The sequence below is a fragment of the Leptonychotes weddellii genome, chromosome 8 (assembly GCF_054177405.1).
Source record: "Leptonychotes weddellii isolate Sample4059 chromosome 8, ASM5417740v2, whole genome shotgun sequence".
Taxonomy (NCBI): domain Eukaryota; kingdom Metazoa; phylum Chordata; class Mammalia; order Carnivora; family Phocidae; genus Leptonychotes; species Leptonychotes weddellii.
In genome coordinates, this window is record NC_138376.1 from 82,503,132 (window position 1) to 82,517,039 (window position 13,908).

Below are 13,908 nucleotides of genomic sequence, written 5' to 3' on the forward strand. Positions count from 1 at the left end.
ACTAGAAGAAAATATGTAGACTTCACTACAATTACAGCAAGATAAAAATTTTAAGAAATACAGAAAAGCGAGACTAAGTGATAAATGGGACCCAGTATAAAACATTTGTGTAATTAGAGTCCTGGAAGAGAAGGAGAGAGATAATACAGCATAAACAATTTTGATGAGAAAATAATCTGAGGATATAAAAACTGACAAAAGACATAGAGCCACAGATAAATACAAAGAAAGTTACAGCTAGACCCGTCATGTAAAACAGGTGAAAAACAACTAAAGGCAAAAACTGTAAGTATAGCTAGTATAAAAAATAACAGGACACATTTTGTTCAGAGGCACAATAATAAGAGTCAAATTTTCAATGAAAATAATGGAAGCCAAACAATAATGAAAAGCTATCTTTAAAAGGCTAAAAGAAGGGATGTGGCTGGAGTTTGAGGTGTGTGGGACCTAGAGCCGCCCTGGGGCAGTGGATAACAGCTCTTCAAGCCTGCAATTACAAAAAAAAAAGGCCTCCAGTAAAATGACATTGCAAAAAATGGGGAAGAAACAGAAAGGAAAGAGTAAAAAAGTAGAAGAGGCAGAGCCTGAAAATTTGTGGTGGGAAAAGTACTGGACCAATGTGTAGTAAATGGGAAGAGGGAGTATTTCCTGAAGTGGAAGAGATTTACTGATGCTGACAGTACTTGGGAACCTGAAGAAAATTTAGATCGTCCAGAGTGAATTGAAGTATTTCCTAATGCTCAGAAAGCTGGTAAAGAAAAAGATGGTACAAAAAGGCAATCTTTATCTGACCGTGAATCTGATGATAGCAAATCAAAGAAGAAAAGAGATGCCGCGGATAAACCAAGAGGTCTTGATCCTGAATGAGTAATTGGTGCCACAGAGGGCAGTGGAGAATTCATGTGTGTCATGAAATGGAAAAGATTCAGATGAGGCCGACTTGGGGCTGGAAAAAGGGGCACATAGGAAGTGTCCTCAAAGTGTAATTGTTTTTTACGAAAAGAGACTAACTTGTCATTCTTCTCCAGAAGATGAAGTTTAGTAATTGTTTCCATTGCTTTTTATAGATATATATATATATATATATATATAAAATCTGGGTCTTGGTTTTTTGATTTATTAGGATGAGGAAATAACATTCTAATGAAAATCAAGTTTGATATATTTGTTTTGAAGTAGTATCAGGGGAGTTGGTGATTTTTTGCATCTGTAGCACCGGTTACTTTGAACAAATAAAAGCTTTCTGTAGTTGCTTCCTTTATCAGAAAAGAATATTTGAGGGGCGCCTGGGTGGCTCAGTTGGTTAAGCGACTGCCTTCGGCTCAGGCCGTGATCCCAGAGTCCCGGGATCGAGTCCCGCATCGGGCTCCCTGCTCAGCGGGGAGTCTGCTTCTCCCTCTCCCTCTGCCTGCCTGCCACTCCCCCTTCTTGTGCTCTCTCTCTCTCTCTGACAAATAAATAAATAAAATCTTTAAAAAAAAGAAAGAAAGAAAAGAATATTTGAAACCATGGTATGTTGTTCCCCTACATTAGAGAACATCTTTTCTAAATGTTGGGGGAAATCTTCATAATCGTTACTCAATCAGGATTTGTGTTTAACTCCTATATGCCTAAGGACTATTCTGGGTTTTTTGTTTATTTGGGCTTTTTTTGGTGTATGTGTGTGTGTGTGTGTGTACATAAAAATACATGTGTAAATGGTTTTTTTTTTCTTTAAACATTCACCAAAGTAAAAACAGCATTTCATAACCATGGATAAGCCCATGTTTCTGGGATGCCATCATTTTCAGCAACCTAAGAAATAAATCACTTAAAGTAAATTGAAATTTTTCCTGAAGTCTTAACCTTTCAAATTTTGTAATTAATTGAAAATTTAAATTGGACAATTTAAAAGCAGCCATATCAGAATCCATATCTATAGTCAGTCATATAAATGCAAGTTTATTTGCAAGATACTGAAAGGAAAATTTTATCACTACCAACGACCTCCCCACACAAATGAGAAAACTAGACAAGTCTTGGTGTGTTTTAATTAGGTACGTAACACTTAGTTAAATGGACATTTAAAGGTTCCTTCTAGTGAACCATTCCCTTTTCAAGAAGTTGAAATCCCTGTTCTATGTTGACTAAAAGATCATGACTCATGGAATGTCTAGGACTTCATTCATGGAAACCTAATCATAATCAGAGGGTTAATGATGTTGGCAATTTAGGACCAGCTGGAATAAATGGGTGGGTGAACAAACTCCTATAATCTAAATTCTTGACCTGCATGTTTTTTCTTTACCCCAAGTCATTCCCTACATGTAAGCTCAATCTTCTCAGTATTTGAATTCCTGGTTCAGCAGAAACCAGGAAAAACAATAAATTTGTAGTAGTCAGAATGTTATCCAACTGTATCTGGTTTATTTTATTGTAAATACTGGCAAACAATGGTCGATAGTTTTCTATTGAAAAAATAAATAAATAAAAATAAAAGGCTAAAAGAAAATAACTGCTAACCTAAAGTTCTATACCCAGAGAAAGTATCATTCAAAAATGAAAGTGAAAAAAAGACATTTCCAGCCAAACAAAAACAGATGATTTGCAGCTCACTGACAGACACTAAAGGAAAAACTAGTTTTTCAGGTAGAAGGAAAAGAATTCCAAATGGAAGCAAGAAGATGCAGAAAGGAATAAAGAGTAAACCTACAAGGAAATCTAAATTAATATTGACTGTGTAAAATTATAATATCTTGAGAGACTTAGAATATTTGTAGAATTAATGTATATACAATACATAAAATATAAGTAGGAAAAAGGAGTTAAAGAATTCCAATGTCCTTAACATTATCCATGAATTGAAAAAAATACGAATGGGATTTTAATAAGTCAAGGATGCATGTTGTAATCTTTAGGTCTAGGATAACCAATAAAAAGATAATAAAAGAATCAATGATGAACTAGTTAATAAGAGAGTGAAATGAAATAATAATAAAAATACTTTATTCCAAAGAAGTTAAAGAGGGGAAAAAGAAAACAGAACAATTGTAACAACTAAAAAATAAGAAGATGGTAGATTTATATCCAAATATATCAGTAAGGATATTAAATGTAAACAGATTAAGTATTCTAATTAAAACATGAAAAGACTGGATTAAAAATAAACACATCACTACACCCAAATATAAACATACAGAAAGAATAAAAATAAAAGGAAGAAAAACATATCTCTAACTAAATAAAAAAATCTGGTATGTCTTACCAATATCAGACAATGTTTAAGGCAAGAAACTTTACAAGAGATAAAGTAGTACATTTCATAAGGATAAAAATGTCACTCCATCTGGAAGATATAACAATTCTAAATTGTACCTAATAACACATCCTCAAATTTTATAATGCAAAAATAGACAGAAATAAAAGGAACAATGGGAGATTTTAACACAACTTTCACTTCTCTTACTAACTTTTAGAAGAGGAAGCAGAGAACAAAAACCAACCACAAGGTTATAAAAAATTTGAACAATACAATTAACAAATGCACATGTGACCTAATTATTATGTAGGGAATGCTTCACACAACTGCAGAATACAGTTTTATTTGTATTTTATTTTATTTTTTATTTTATTTTTTTTTAAAGATTTTATTTGACAGAGAGAGACACAGCGAGAGAGGGAACACAAGCAGGGGGAGTGGGAGAGGGAGAAGCAGGCTCCCAGCTGAGCAGGGAGCCCGATGCAGGGCTCGATCCCAGGACCCCGGGATCATGACCTGAGCTGAAGGCAGACGCTTAATGACTGAGCCACCCAGGCGCCCCTGTATTTTGTTTTATTTTTTAAGATTTTACTTATTTGAGAGAAAGAGCACAAAGCAGGGCTCTGGAGTGGCAGGGGGAGAGGGAGAAGCAGGCTCCCTGCTGAGCAGGGAGTCCCACGCTGCTCCATTGAGGACACTGTGATCATGACCTGAGCAGATGCTTACCTGATTGAGCCACCCAGGTGCCCCCAGTATACAGTTTTGAAATTTTGATTGCACATGGTATATTTACCAAAACTGGCTGTATGCTGATCCGTAAAACAAATCGCAACAGATTTCAGAGGATTTAAATCCTCTTTTCCTTTCCTTTTCTCCCCCTACATAATATCTTTGTCAGGTTTTGGTACTAAGGTTAAGTTGCCTTCATAAAACGAATGGTAAGTGTTCTTAGCTTTTATTTCTTTGGGAGAATTTCTGGTCTATAACCACAGTAAAAGTCAGCTAAAAATCAATAGCAAAAGATACCTGGAAAAATCCCCACATTTTAGAAAATAAACTTCTAAATAATCTGTGCATTAGAGAAAAATGAGAAAATATTTTAACTAAAGGATAATAAAAATATAACATTCAAAACGTGGGATTCAGTTCAAGCTGTGCTTGAGTGGAGAGAGCAATTTGTAGCTTTAAATGCAAATGTTGAAGAAAAGCTGCAAATCAGTTATGTAAGAATCTATCTCAAGAAATTGGGCAGGGGAGGAAGAACTCAGCAAATTAAACCCAAGAAAGTAAAAACATAATAAAGATAAAACAGAAAATTAAGGAAATAGTAGACAAATGTACAATGAGAGAATCAACAAACCCAAAAGTTGGTTCTACACAAAGATCAGTAATCTTGATAAACCTCTACCAAGAATAATCGAGAAAAAAGTGAGAAACAAAGTATCGATAATAGGAATGAAAAAGAGCACCTCATCGCAGATCATACCTTTAAAAGAGAATACAAGGGGGAGTGCCTGGCTGGCTCAGTCAGTGGAGCATGCAACTCTTGATCTCAGGGGTTCTAAGTTTGAGACCCATGTTGCGCATAGAGCCCACTAAAGAAAAAAAAATTGGGTGATGGACATTAAGGAGGGCATGTGATGTAATGAGCACTGGGTATTATATAAGACTGACGAATCACTGACCTCTACCTCGGAAACTAATAATACACTCTATGTTAATTAATTGAATTTAAATAAAAAAAAACTAAAAAATTTTTTTTGAATTAAAAAGGAAAAGATTCTCTCTCTCCCTCTTCCTCTGCCCCTCCCGTGTTCACACACATATGTACAGGTATTCTCTCTCTCTCAAAAAAAAATTTTTTTATACAGAGGAAATCATGTATATATATATGTGTACATATATATATATATCCATCTGTAATTTGTCTTTTTTGCTAAAAATTGTTTTTGAGATTCAGCAATGTTGAATTTCTAGCTTGTGGTTAATTCATTTTCACTGTGGTTGATATTCCATTAAAGGATTATACTGCAATTTCTTAAAAAAAAAAGAATATAAGGATATTATAAGTTTCTGCCAATAAATTTGAAAATAGGAAATAAATTCTTCAAAAGCGACACTGTACTAAACCTGAGACAAGGGAAAATAGAAATCTAACTAGTCCTATATATATCGAATATATAATTTAAAACCTTCCCTCAAGGAAAACTCCAGGCCCATGTGACTTCATCAGTGAATTCTTCAAGAATTTAGGGAAGAAATAGCAACAATCCTACATAAACCATAAACTCTCCTAGCGAATAAAGAGGGAACAGCTACTACCTTGTTTTATGAAGCCAACTTAACCTTAAATCCTGACAAATATCTTCAGGAAAGGAAAATTGTCAAGCTCTCTTATAAACATAGATATGAACATTCCATTCAAAATATTAGCCTAAAATATATGAAAAATATAGCCATTTTGAGTTTATTCCAAGAATATAAGGGAAGTTTAATATTTAAAACTCAATGAACACTGGCAGATACCACTTTAACCAAGTGATCAAGGTTACCATCACCAGTAACAAGACATATCATGCACCCCCTGAGATGATTGCGAAGAGCATCACCTTTGTTCAAAAATGAAAGTCTTCAATCTAATCGTGGGAAGATATCACACAAACCTAAATTAAAGGAGAGTCTAACAAAATTCTCTTCAAAAGTGTCAAAGTCATGAAAGACAAGGAAGGACCGAAGAACTGTCAAAGATTAGAGCCGACTAAGGAGATTCCACAACTAAATGCAATATGGCATCCTGAAATAGAACATTAGTGGGAAAACTAGTAAAATCTAAATAAAGTACATAGTATGACTAAAAGTATTATACCAATGTTATTTAAGTATCGTCAGTTATCCTATGGTTATATAAAATGAGCATTTGGGGCAGCTGGGTGAAGGGTATAAGGGTAGGTGCAGGGTACTATTTTTGCAACTCTTCCAAAAATCTAAAATTGTTTCAAAATAAAAAGCCAAGAAAACTCAATTAATGTAATTTATCACATGAACAGAATGAAAAGGAAAATCTTATGATTATGTCAATAGATACAGAAAAAACATTTTAAAAAATTCAATATTGGGGCACCTGGGTGGCTCAGTTGGTTAAGCATCTGCCTTTGGCTCCAGTCGTGATCCAGGGATCCAGTCCTGTGTCGGGCTCCCTGCTCAGCAGGGAGTCAGCTTCTCCCTCTGCCCCTCCCCCCTGCTCATGCTTTTGCTTGCTCATTCTCTCTCTCTCTCAAATGAATAAATAAAAAATCTTAAAAAAATTCAATATTCACTCATGATTAAAAATAAATTCTTAGCCAATTAGAAATATAAAGAATTTCCTTAATCCTATAAAGGAAATCTAGAAACAACCCTACAGCAAACATCATAATCCCCCTAATTTGGAAATGAGACAAAGATATCTGTTATCATATCTATTCAAAATTGAACTGGAAGTTCACAGCTAGTACAATAAGGCGAGAAAAATGAGACTGAAGAAGAAAGAAAACTGACATTATTCATCAGCATCATGGATAATATAGAGAAATATATATGACTATGTATGTAATATATATTATTTATATACATATAGCTATTGAGAGAAGATCCCAAAGAACCTACAAACTATACAAATTAGTGGATGAGCTTAGCAAGATAGCTGAATACAAGATCAATATAAAAAAATCAATTGCATTCTATATACTAAAAATAAATCCAAAAATGAAATTTTTAAATAATAATACAGCATTGTAATAACATAACAAACATTAAACACCTAAGAATAAATCCAGGGGAAGATGTGCAACACCTTTGTGCAAAAAGAGTAACATGTCACTGAACTAAATTAAAGACCCAAATAAATGTTCAAGGACTAGGGGACTAAGGATTAGAAACATGCTCTCCCACATAATCTACAGATTCAGGTAGTCCCAGCCAAATTCCAAGAAATTGGTAAACTGATTCTAAAATTTATATGGCCATGCAGAAGGCCAGGAGTGGCCAAGATAATATTGAAGAACGACAGCATTGGAGAATTTGCACCAGTGGTTAGCTGGGTTTATTTAAAAGTTACAGTGATTAAGACAGCGTGGTATGGTTCCTAAACAGATGTTTAAGATGAAAGTGCTAATGCAGACTCATGAGGGAAAAGCAGTCTTTTCAAAATCATACCGGATCATATGGGTACCCACATCAGGAAAAAAAATGAACCTTTGTAACTACCTCACACCATTCACAAAAACTACTTCTAGATGGATTGTAGGTTTAAATGTAATGTATGGTGATTAACATAACATAATAAAATAAAATTTAAAAAAAGGCGTTAAAAAAGTGATAGTAAAATAATATAACAATCAGAGGAAACAGTATTTTCATTATTTGGGGTACCTAAGCAAATATTTCTTTAAAGAGACACAAAAGCACTAATCTTAAAGCAAAAGACTGATAAGATAGACTACTCTAAAACTTAAAACTGTTTAAAATCAAAAGACATCGTGAAAAGAGTGTATGATTCTATTTACTTAAGGTTCAAAACGGGTAACATGAATCTATGGTGTTATGGTCTGTGGTAGGCTGAACAGTGGCCCCCCAAACATATCTATGTCCTAATCCCCTGAACCTTGGAATGTATTACCGTATACTGTAAAAGAGATTTTGTAGATGTGATTAAATTAAAGGTTTTGAGATGGGGAGATTTTCCTTGATTATCCAAGTAGGCCTAATCTAATTATAAGGGTCCTAACAAGAGGAAGGCAGGAGGATCAGAGTCAGAGAGAAAATGCTACAACGCTGGCTTTGAAAATGTAGGAAGGGGGCCATAAGTCAAGCAATGTAGGTGGCCTCCTGGACCTGGAAAAGACAAGGAAACATTCTCCCGAGAGCCGCTAGAAGGAACGAGCCCTGCCAACACCCTGATTTTAACCCAGTGAGACTGATTTGGGATTTCTGTTCTCCAGGACTATAAGAGAATATTGTTCTAAGCCACTAATTTTGTGTTAATTTGTTGTAGGAGTAAAAGGAAGCTAATACATGGTCAGAACACTGGTTACCTCTAGGAAGGAAGGAAGGGGTAGTGTTTGGAAGAGGGGCCAGGTAGCTGATAATGCTCTATTTCTTGACATGGGTGGTGGTTGCATTAGCACAGTTATTTTGTGAAAATTTATGCTTTGCATAGCTTTCTGAATATATATTATAATTCAATGAAAATTTATATAATAAAAAAACCAAGGCACCTGGGTGGCTCAGTCAGGTGTCTGCCTTCGGTTCAAGTCATGATCCCAGGGTCCTGCTCAGCGGGGAGTTTGCTTCTCCCTTTCCCTCTGCCCCTCCCCCCTCTCATGCTCTCTCTCTCTCTCTCTCTTTCTCTCAAGTAAATGAAATAAAAATCTTAAAAAGAAGTTTAAAAAAACCCCAAAAATTCCTTAATGGGGACTATATTCTGTGGTCCCCCACTACAGCCAGCACAGACTTTTGCCATGAAGAGGAGTTCAGTGTTGAGAGCACAGCTGAGCAGAAGAGTAGCTCCCAACTGTTATTTAAGGCCATCACTAACGGGAGCATATATTTAATTTTATGAAAAGAGGAGTCCTGTGCTCATGTTAGAAGGTAGTCTTGGCTTGTCTTATCTCTAAGGATAATCCTCCCTCTTGAAGAAATTTAGTTCCTCCAACAGCCTCATCCCCAGTCAACATAGAAAAGATTAATAAAAGGTTTTATAGCAGGAAGGATGAACTTCCAGACCTCATTATCTCAAGTGGTGATACGAGATTAAAAGAATAAATAGGTTTTTGTAAATTTTAGATAAATTCGTGGGTGTTAGATCCATAATTGACCGCTAACCAGAAGCCGGGGTGCTGGAGGTATGGCTCTGGTCTTGAAAGTTGACCTCATGAGGTCATGTGTTTCCAGTGTCAGTGGCTGTTGGGTCTGGTTCGGTGTCGCCATTCTGAGGCCGTTAAGAGGAAGCAGGCCAGCAGCCGTGTCAGATGAAGCCTCTGAGGATCCAAGCATCAGCCTCACAACTGTTAAGTTAATAACACTGTTAAAGACCATGTGTTTTCACGTGGGAACAACTAAGGTCATGAAACTGAACCTGGTGTTGGACTTGGTAACCTGGTCGTCCCGGCTTTAGTTCCGGGTCTTCCCCTCACCACCTGTGAGACACTGGGCACTGGGCATGTCCCTTAACATAGCTGAACCTCCTCTGTGAGTGGGGATCCCAAGACCACCCCAACAGGGTTATTTGGGGAGTTGGATACGAAGTGATATGAAAGCACTCAGTCAAGTGTGGTACACTATTCAACTGTGGGGTGTTACTGTTGGTTTTATCCTCAAAGGAAAAAAAGATAGTGCTCTGATTACAGTACTGTACTATCAGAAAGATTTTTCTAGTGCAGTAAGATGCCCCGTGATAGAAGGATTCTATGGTCAAAAAAAGTTCAGGAATCTCTGAATTTAGGTGTCTCTGTATTTAGAGATTCCCAGTGTTCATTAGTCTTTCTTATCCCCTCCGGAAATACAAACACTCATTAGCCTTTTGTTTTTATTTTTAAAGATTTTATTTATTTATTTGAGAGAGAATGTGCATGTGCACCTGTTGGGGGGCAGAAGGAGGAAGGGACAGAGAGAGAGGCAGAGAGGAGGGAGGGGCAGAGAGAGAGGCAGAGGGAGAAGCAGACTCCCCACTGAGCAGGAAACCTGATGTGGGACTTCATCCCAGGACCTGAGCTGAAGGCAGCTGCTTAATCCACTGAGCCACCCAGGCACCCCACCCATTAGCCTTTTATTTTTTATTTTTTTAAAGATTTTATTTATTTATTTGACAAAGAGAGAAAGCATGAGCAAGGGGAGGGGCAGAGGGAGAAGCAGGCTCCCCGCTGAGCAAGGAACCCGATGCGGGGGCTCGATCCCAGGACCCTGGGATCATGACCTGACCCGAAGGCAGACGCTTAACTGACTGAGCCACCCAGGCGCCCCCCATTAGCCTTTTAAAGGCCCCTGAGAGGTCCTGCAGCAAAGAATCCAGTTTAAGTATCTTTAACTCAGTGTTCTCCAAACAAACTTGACCAACGAAGCCACATCTCTGTACATATTCATACTTTCACACTCTGCCTGTGCGGCCTCATTCACCCTGTGACCTCAGTAACCCTCATACACCAGTGACTTCCCAACTGATACTACTATCCCAGGCCTCTCCCCTGAGGTTCAGATGCATTCACCCTGTTGCTTCCACTTGGAGGTCTCAGGGACACCTCCAACTTAATCTGTCCAAAATGTCTAAAATAGTATCTTCTTTTCAAGGGTTCTCTAAGTTGATAAATGACCCCAGCACCCACCCAATTCCCCTTTATAGCCTCCACACCCAGCCTATCACCATTTCCTGCCAAATTTACATCTAAATATGTCTCAAACCCATCCCATTCTTGTCCACACCCTGGTCCAGGCCACCCTGTGCCTCTCCAAGAGCTTTCTATCTGGTCTCCCTGGTTGCCCTCCTGCCCCCTCAATTCCACCCACCATGAACATGTAGGACACGTTTTTAGAATCCAAGTCTAATTCCTCCCTTAAACCTTGTTATTTCTCCTTGTTCTTATGTTCACTGTGCCCCAGTCACCAGGTTTCTTCTATTTTTTCAGATGTCCCCATGACAGTGCCTTGCTCGTGCCCTTCCCAATGCCTAGAATGTTCTCACCCTGCCCCCACTCCACTCCCTTAGCCTAAATAACCTTTGCTCAACCTTCAGATCTGCACCTGAATTCCCCTTCCTCGGGGAAGGTGTCCCGACACACCCAACCACCCCCACCACCATGGGCCTTTCCTGCGCCGCTTCTCAACCGACAATTACACATTTGTTTTTATATTATTTAAATGAATGTCTTTTCTCCCCCACTAGACTATAAGCTTCATGAGGGTAGGGCCTTGCCTCTTGCCTCTTAGATAGATATTATCTATCTAAAAGTTCCACAAATACTTTTTGTTGTAGGAAAAAAAAATCTTTTCTCCTCAATACATCTCACACTTCTAATTTCTGCTGTCCTGCCTCACTGGCCTCTCGCTTCTTCTGAAAATAAAAATTCAACCATTAAGCTACCCTCCTTTCTCCCCAGTGATCTCTGGAGAGCCTCTTTCCCACAAGCTCTGTTCCAGATGGTGCATGCTACCCACGGCAGGGGCCCCCTTCACAGAGACTGTGGTGTGTGCGGCGCCCCCCGGGCCGGGCCGTGCTAGGAGCCAAGACTACTTGACTTTGCCTTTAATCAGAAAGTTCATTATTTCTGTCTGATTTAAGTATCTGACCCAGAGCTGGTTTGGGGGCTAAAGTTTATCACCACTCTGGGCTCCCATTCCCCTCCTGGAATCCCACCCCCACTGCACACATGCAGAAACAGGCTCAAACTTTTGCTTGGATCCTTCGGGGGAATTAGGGTGTTTTCATTTGCTGGTTGGTTTGAGCCTCAGGTCGACCCCTATTTTTCCCAACTTCAGGCCTTAGTGTGGGCTGTTCTATTTTTTTTTTTTTTTAAGATTTGTTTGAGAGAGGGAGACAGCGAGGAGGTGGGGAGAGCATGAGTAGGGGGGAGGGGGAGAGGAAGAAGCAGACTCCCCACTAAGTGGGGAGCCTGATGTAGGGCTCGATCCTGGGATCACGACCTGAGCCGAAGGCAGACACTCAACCGACTGAGCCAGCCAGGCGCCCCCAGGCTGTTCTTCCTGCTCCGGAAAGCCACCCCACCCAACAGCCAAACTCCTTTCTCGAAATGGTTTAACTCCCACTCATCCTTCAGGCCTCAACTTACACATGCTGCTTCTTCAGAGGGGTCCTTCCTGACTAATCAATTTAATTCAGTTCACCCGGCTCTTCTCTCTCATGGCATTCCACACTTTCCCTTTAAGACACCGGTCCCAGTTTGTACTTCCCTGTCTGTGTGTGTACTTACTCAGGTAGCCATTGTCTCCTGGCTAAACCGCAAACTCCATAAAGGCAGAGCCAGTGTCTCTTCTCACCCACTCTGAGCTCAGCCTGGGGGCTGTTGACAGAGCAGGACCCGCATAAACGTGCACAGAAAGAAAGACACAGTGAATTAACCGATGAATGTGGTTGCTCTCAAAACAGCTTTTGACCCTTGGAAATCTGCCTGGCTGGAAAACATCTCCAAGCCCAAGCAAAACTTAAGGAAGTGTAATTTGAAGAAATAAATTCTGTCCTGAACTTGTCAATGCCAATTCTTTATTTTGATTTGTTTTTTCATCTGCTGGGCTCAGAGTGGCCTTGCCAGTCTGTAATCTCCTGGGTCACGTCCTTGCCCTCTGCCCTGTAATAATAGGCCGCCTGGGGGCTTGCTGGCCTGTGGTTTAAAAAGTCCACAGGTGGCTTCTCTCCACAGCTGGAGGGGACGTTTTGGAGGGCAGGGCTGCGTATCCACCTTCCCTGGCGCCCTGGCCCTCAGAGGCAAGGCTGGATAGATGTGGTCTTCTGCTCTGTTGAAACAGACTTGCTCTCCCCTCTCGGTTCCCTGTCTTGGGCCTGAATTCATTCTTACTGTGAGAGCGAAGCAACTCTAAAAGCATTTCTGTAGTAAGCTGGTAGCAGAAAATGCCCGTGCCCCTACCCACGCCCACCCTAGTCCTTTCCACCATTTCTGGTGCACCCAGGCTTTGGCATGCTTTTGCTTCTAAGCCAGCCCCTTGGTTCTTTCTGGCAGATGGTCCTCAGGGCTCTGGAGCTGCCTCGGCCGCACGGAGAGAGAGCCCAGAACACCCTTAGAGCACACGGGGTCAGGCTGCAGCCGCCCTCTGGGAGCCCCGGTCCTGTCTAAACCCACCACTCCCTACCAGGCTCCTGCATCGTGCGCACGCACACAGATCCTCATCTGGGGTCTGCTTTGGGGGACCTGACCTAAGACAGCTGGTAACAGGAGTGGAGCTGGGAAGTAAAGCACACTGAAGCCAGGAGTGAACAAGGAATCTCCGAGGATCTGGCAGAGCCTAGACGCTGCCCCTGAACATCCCACACTCAAGTTCAGAGCTTTCAGGATGGAGATTGACCATGGTTTACGGGCAACGTACAAGAGGAGGGTTAGCCGGACAATTCAGAGTGCCCCTGCTATAGCTGGTCTGGAGAAGAAATGGATTTTCACGTAACCCTCCTCCACTCCTTACCTTTGGCCGGCTGGCACTCTGCGGGCTGTTCCCTGGCAGGGGGACCCTGCCCTGCATCCTGGAGGAGTCTGAGCCCCTGGTTACCATGGCTCTGCTTGCTCTAATTGTTGGGGCACAGTTAACCCTGGGCATGGGAGCAACCTGGAGCTGCCCCGAGTTCCACACATACTCCTGCCTGGCCCGTGGAAGCTGGGACAGAGCCTCCTCCTCATGACTCCTTAACCCCTGCCAGGATGGCAGCTCCTTTCTTTGCCTGATGGGTTGCCAGTCAAGGAAGCCTCCAAATGACCAAGGGGTTGCATAGGTTTAGGCTTAGTGGGGCTCTTTTTGTGTCCCTTGCCGGGCGCATTGTCTCCCTTTTGGGAATCAGGGCCTCCGGACCCTCAGAGCTGGGGGCGTTGTGGCAATGGTAGATAGAGCTTCTCCCAAGTAGGTCACCGGCACAGAGCCACTCCCACTTCCATTGCCTGCCCTTCCCTGTCTACACC

General features: G+C 40.6%; 1 pseudogene; it reads left to right on the top strand.

Annotated features, from left to right (window-relative positions):
• The first annotated feature begins 238 nt into the window (after positions 1–238).
• On the top strand, positions 239–1,042 carry LOC102738642 (chromobox protein homolog 3 pseudogene; annotated as a pseudogene).
• Positions 1,043–13,908: the final 12,866 nt, after the last annotated feature.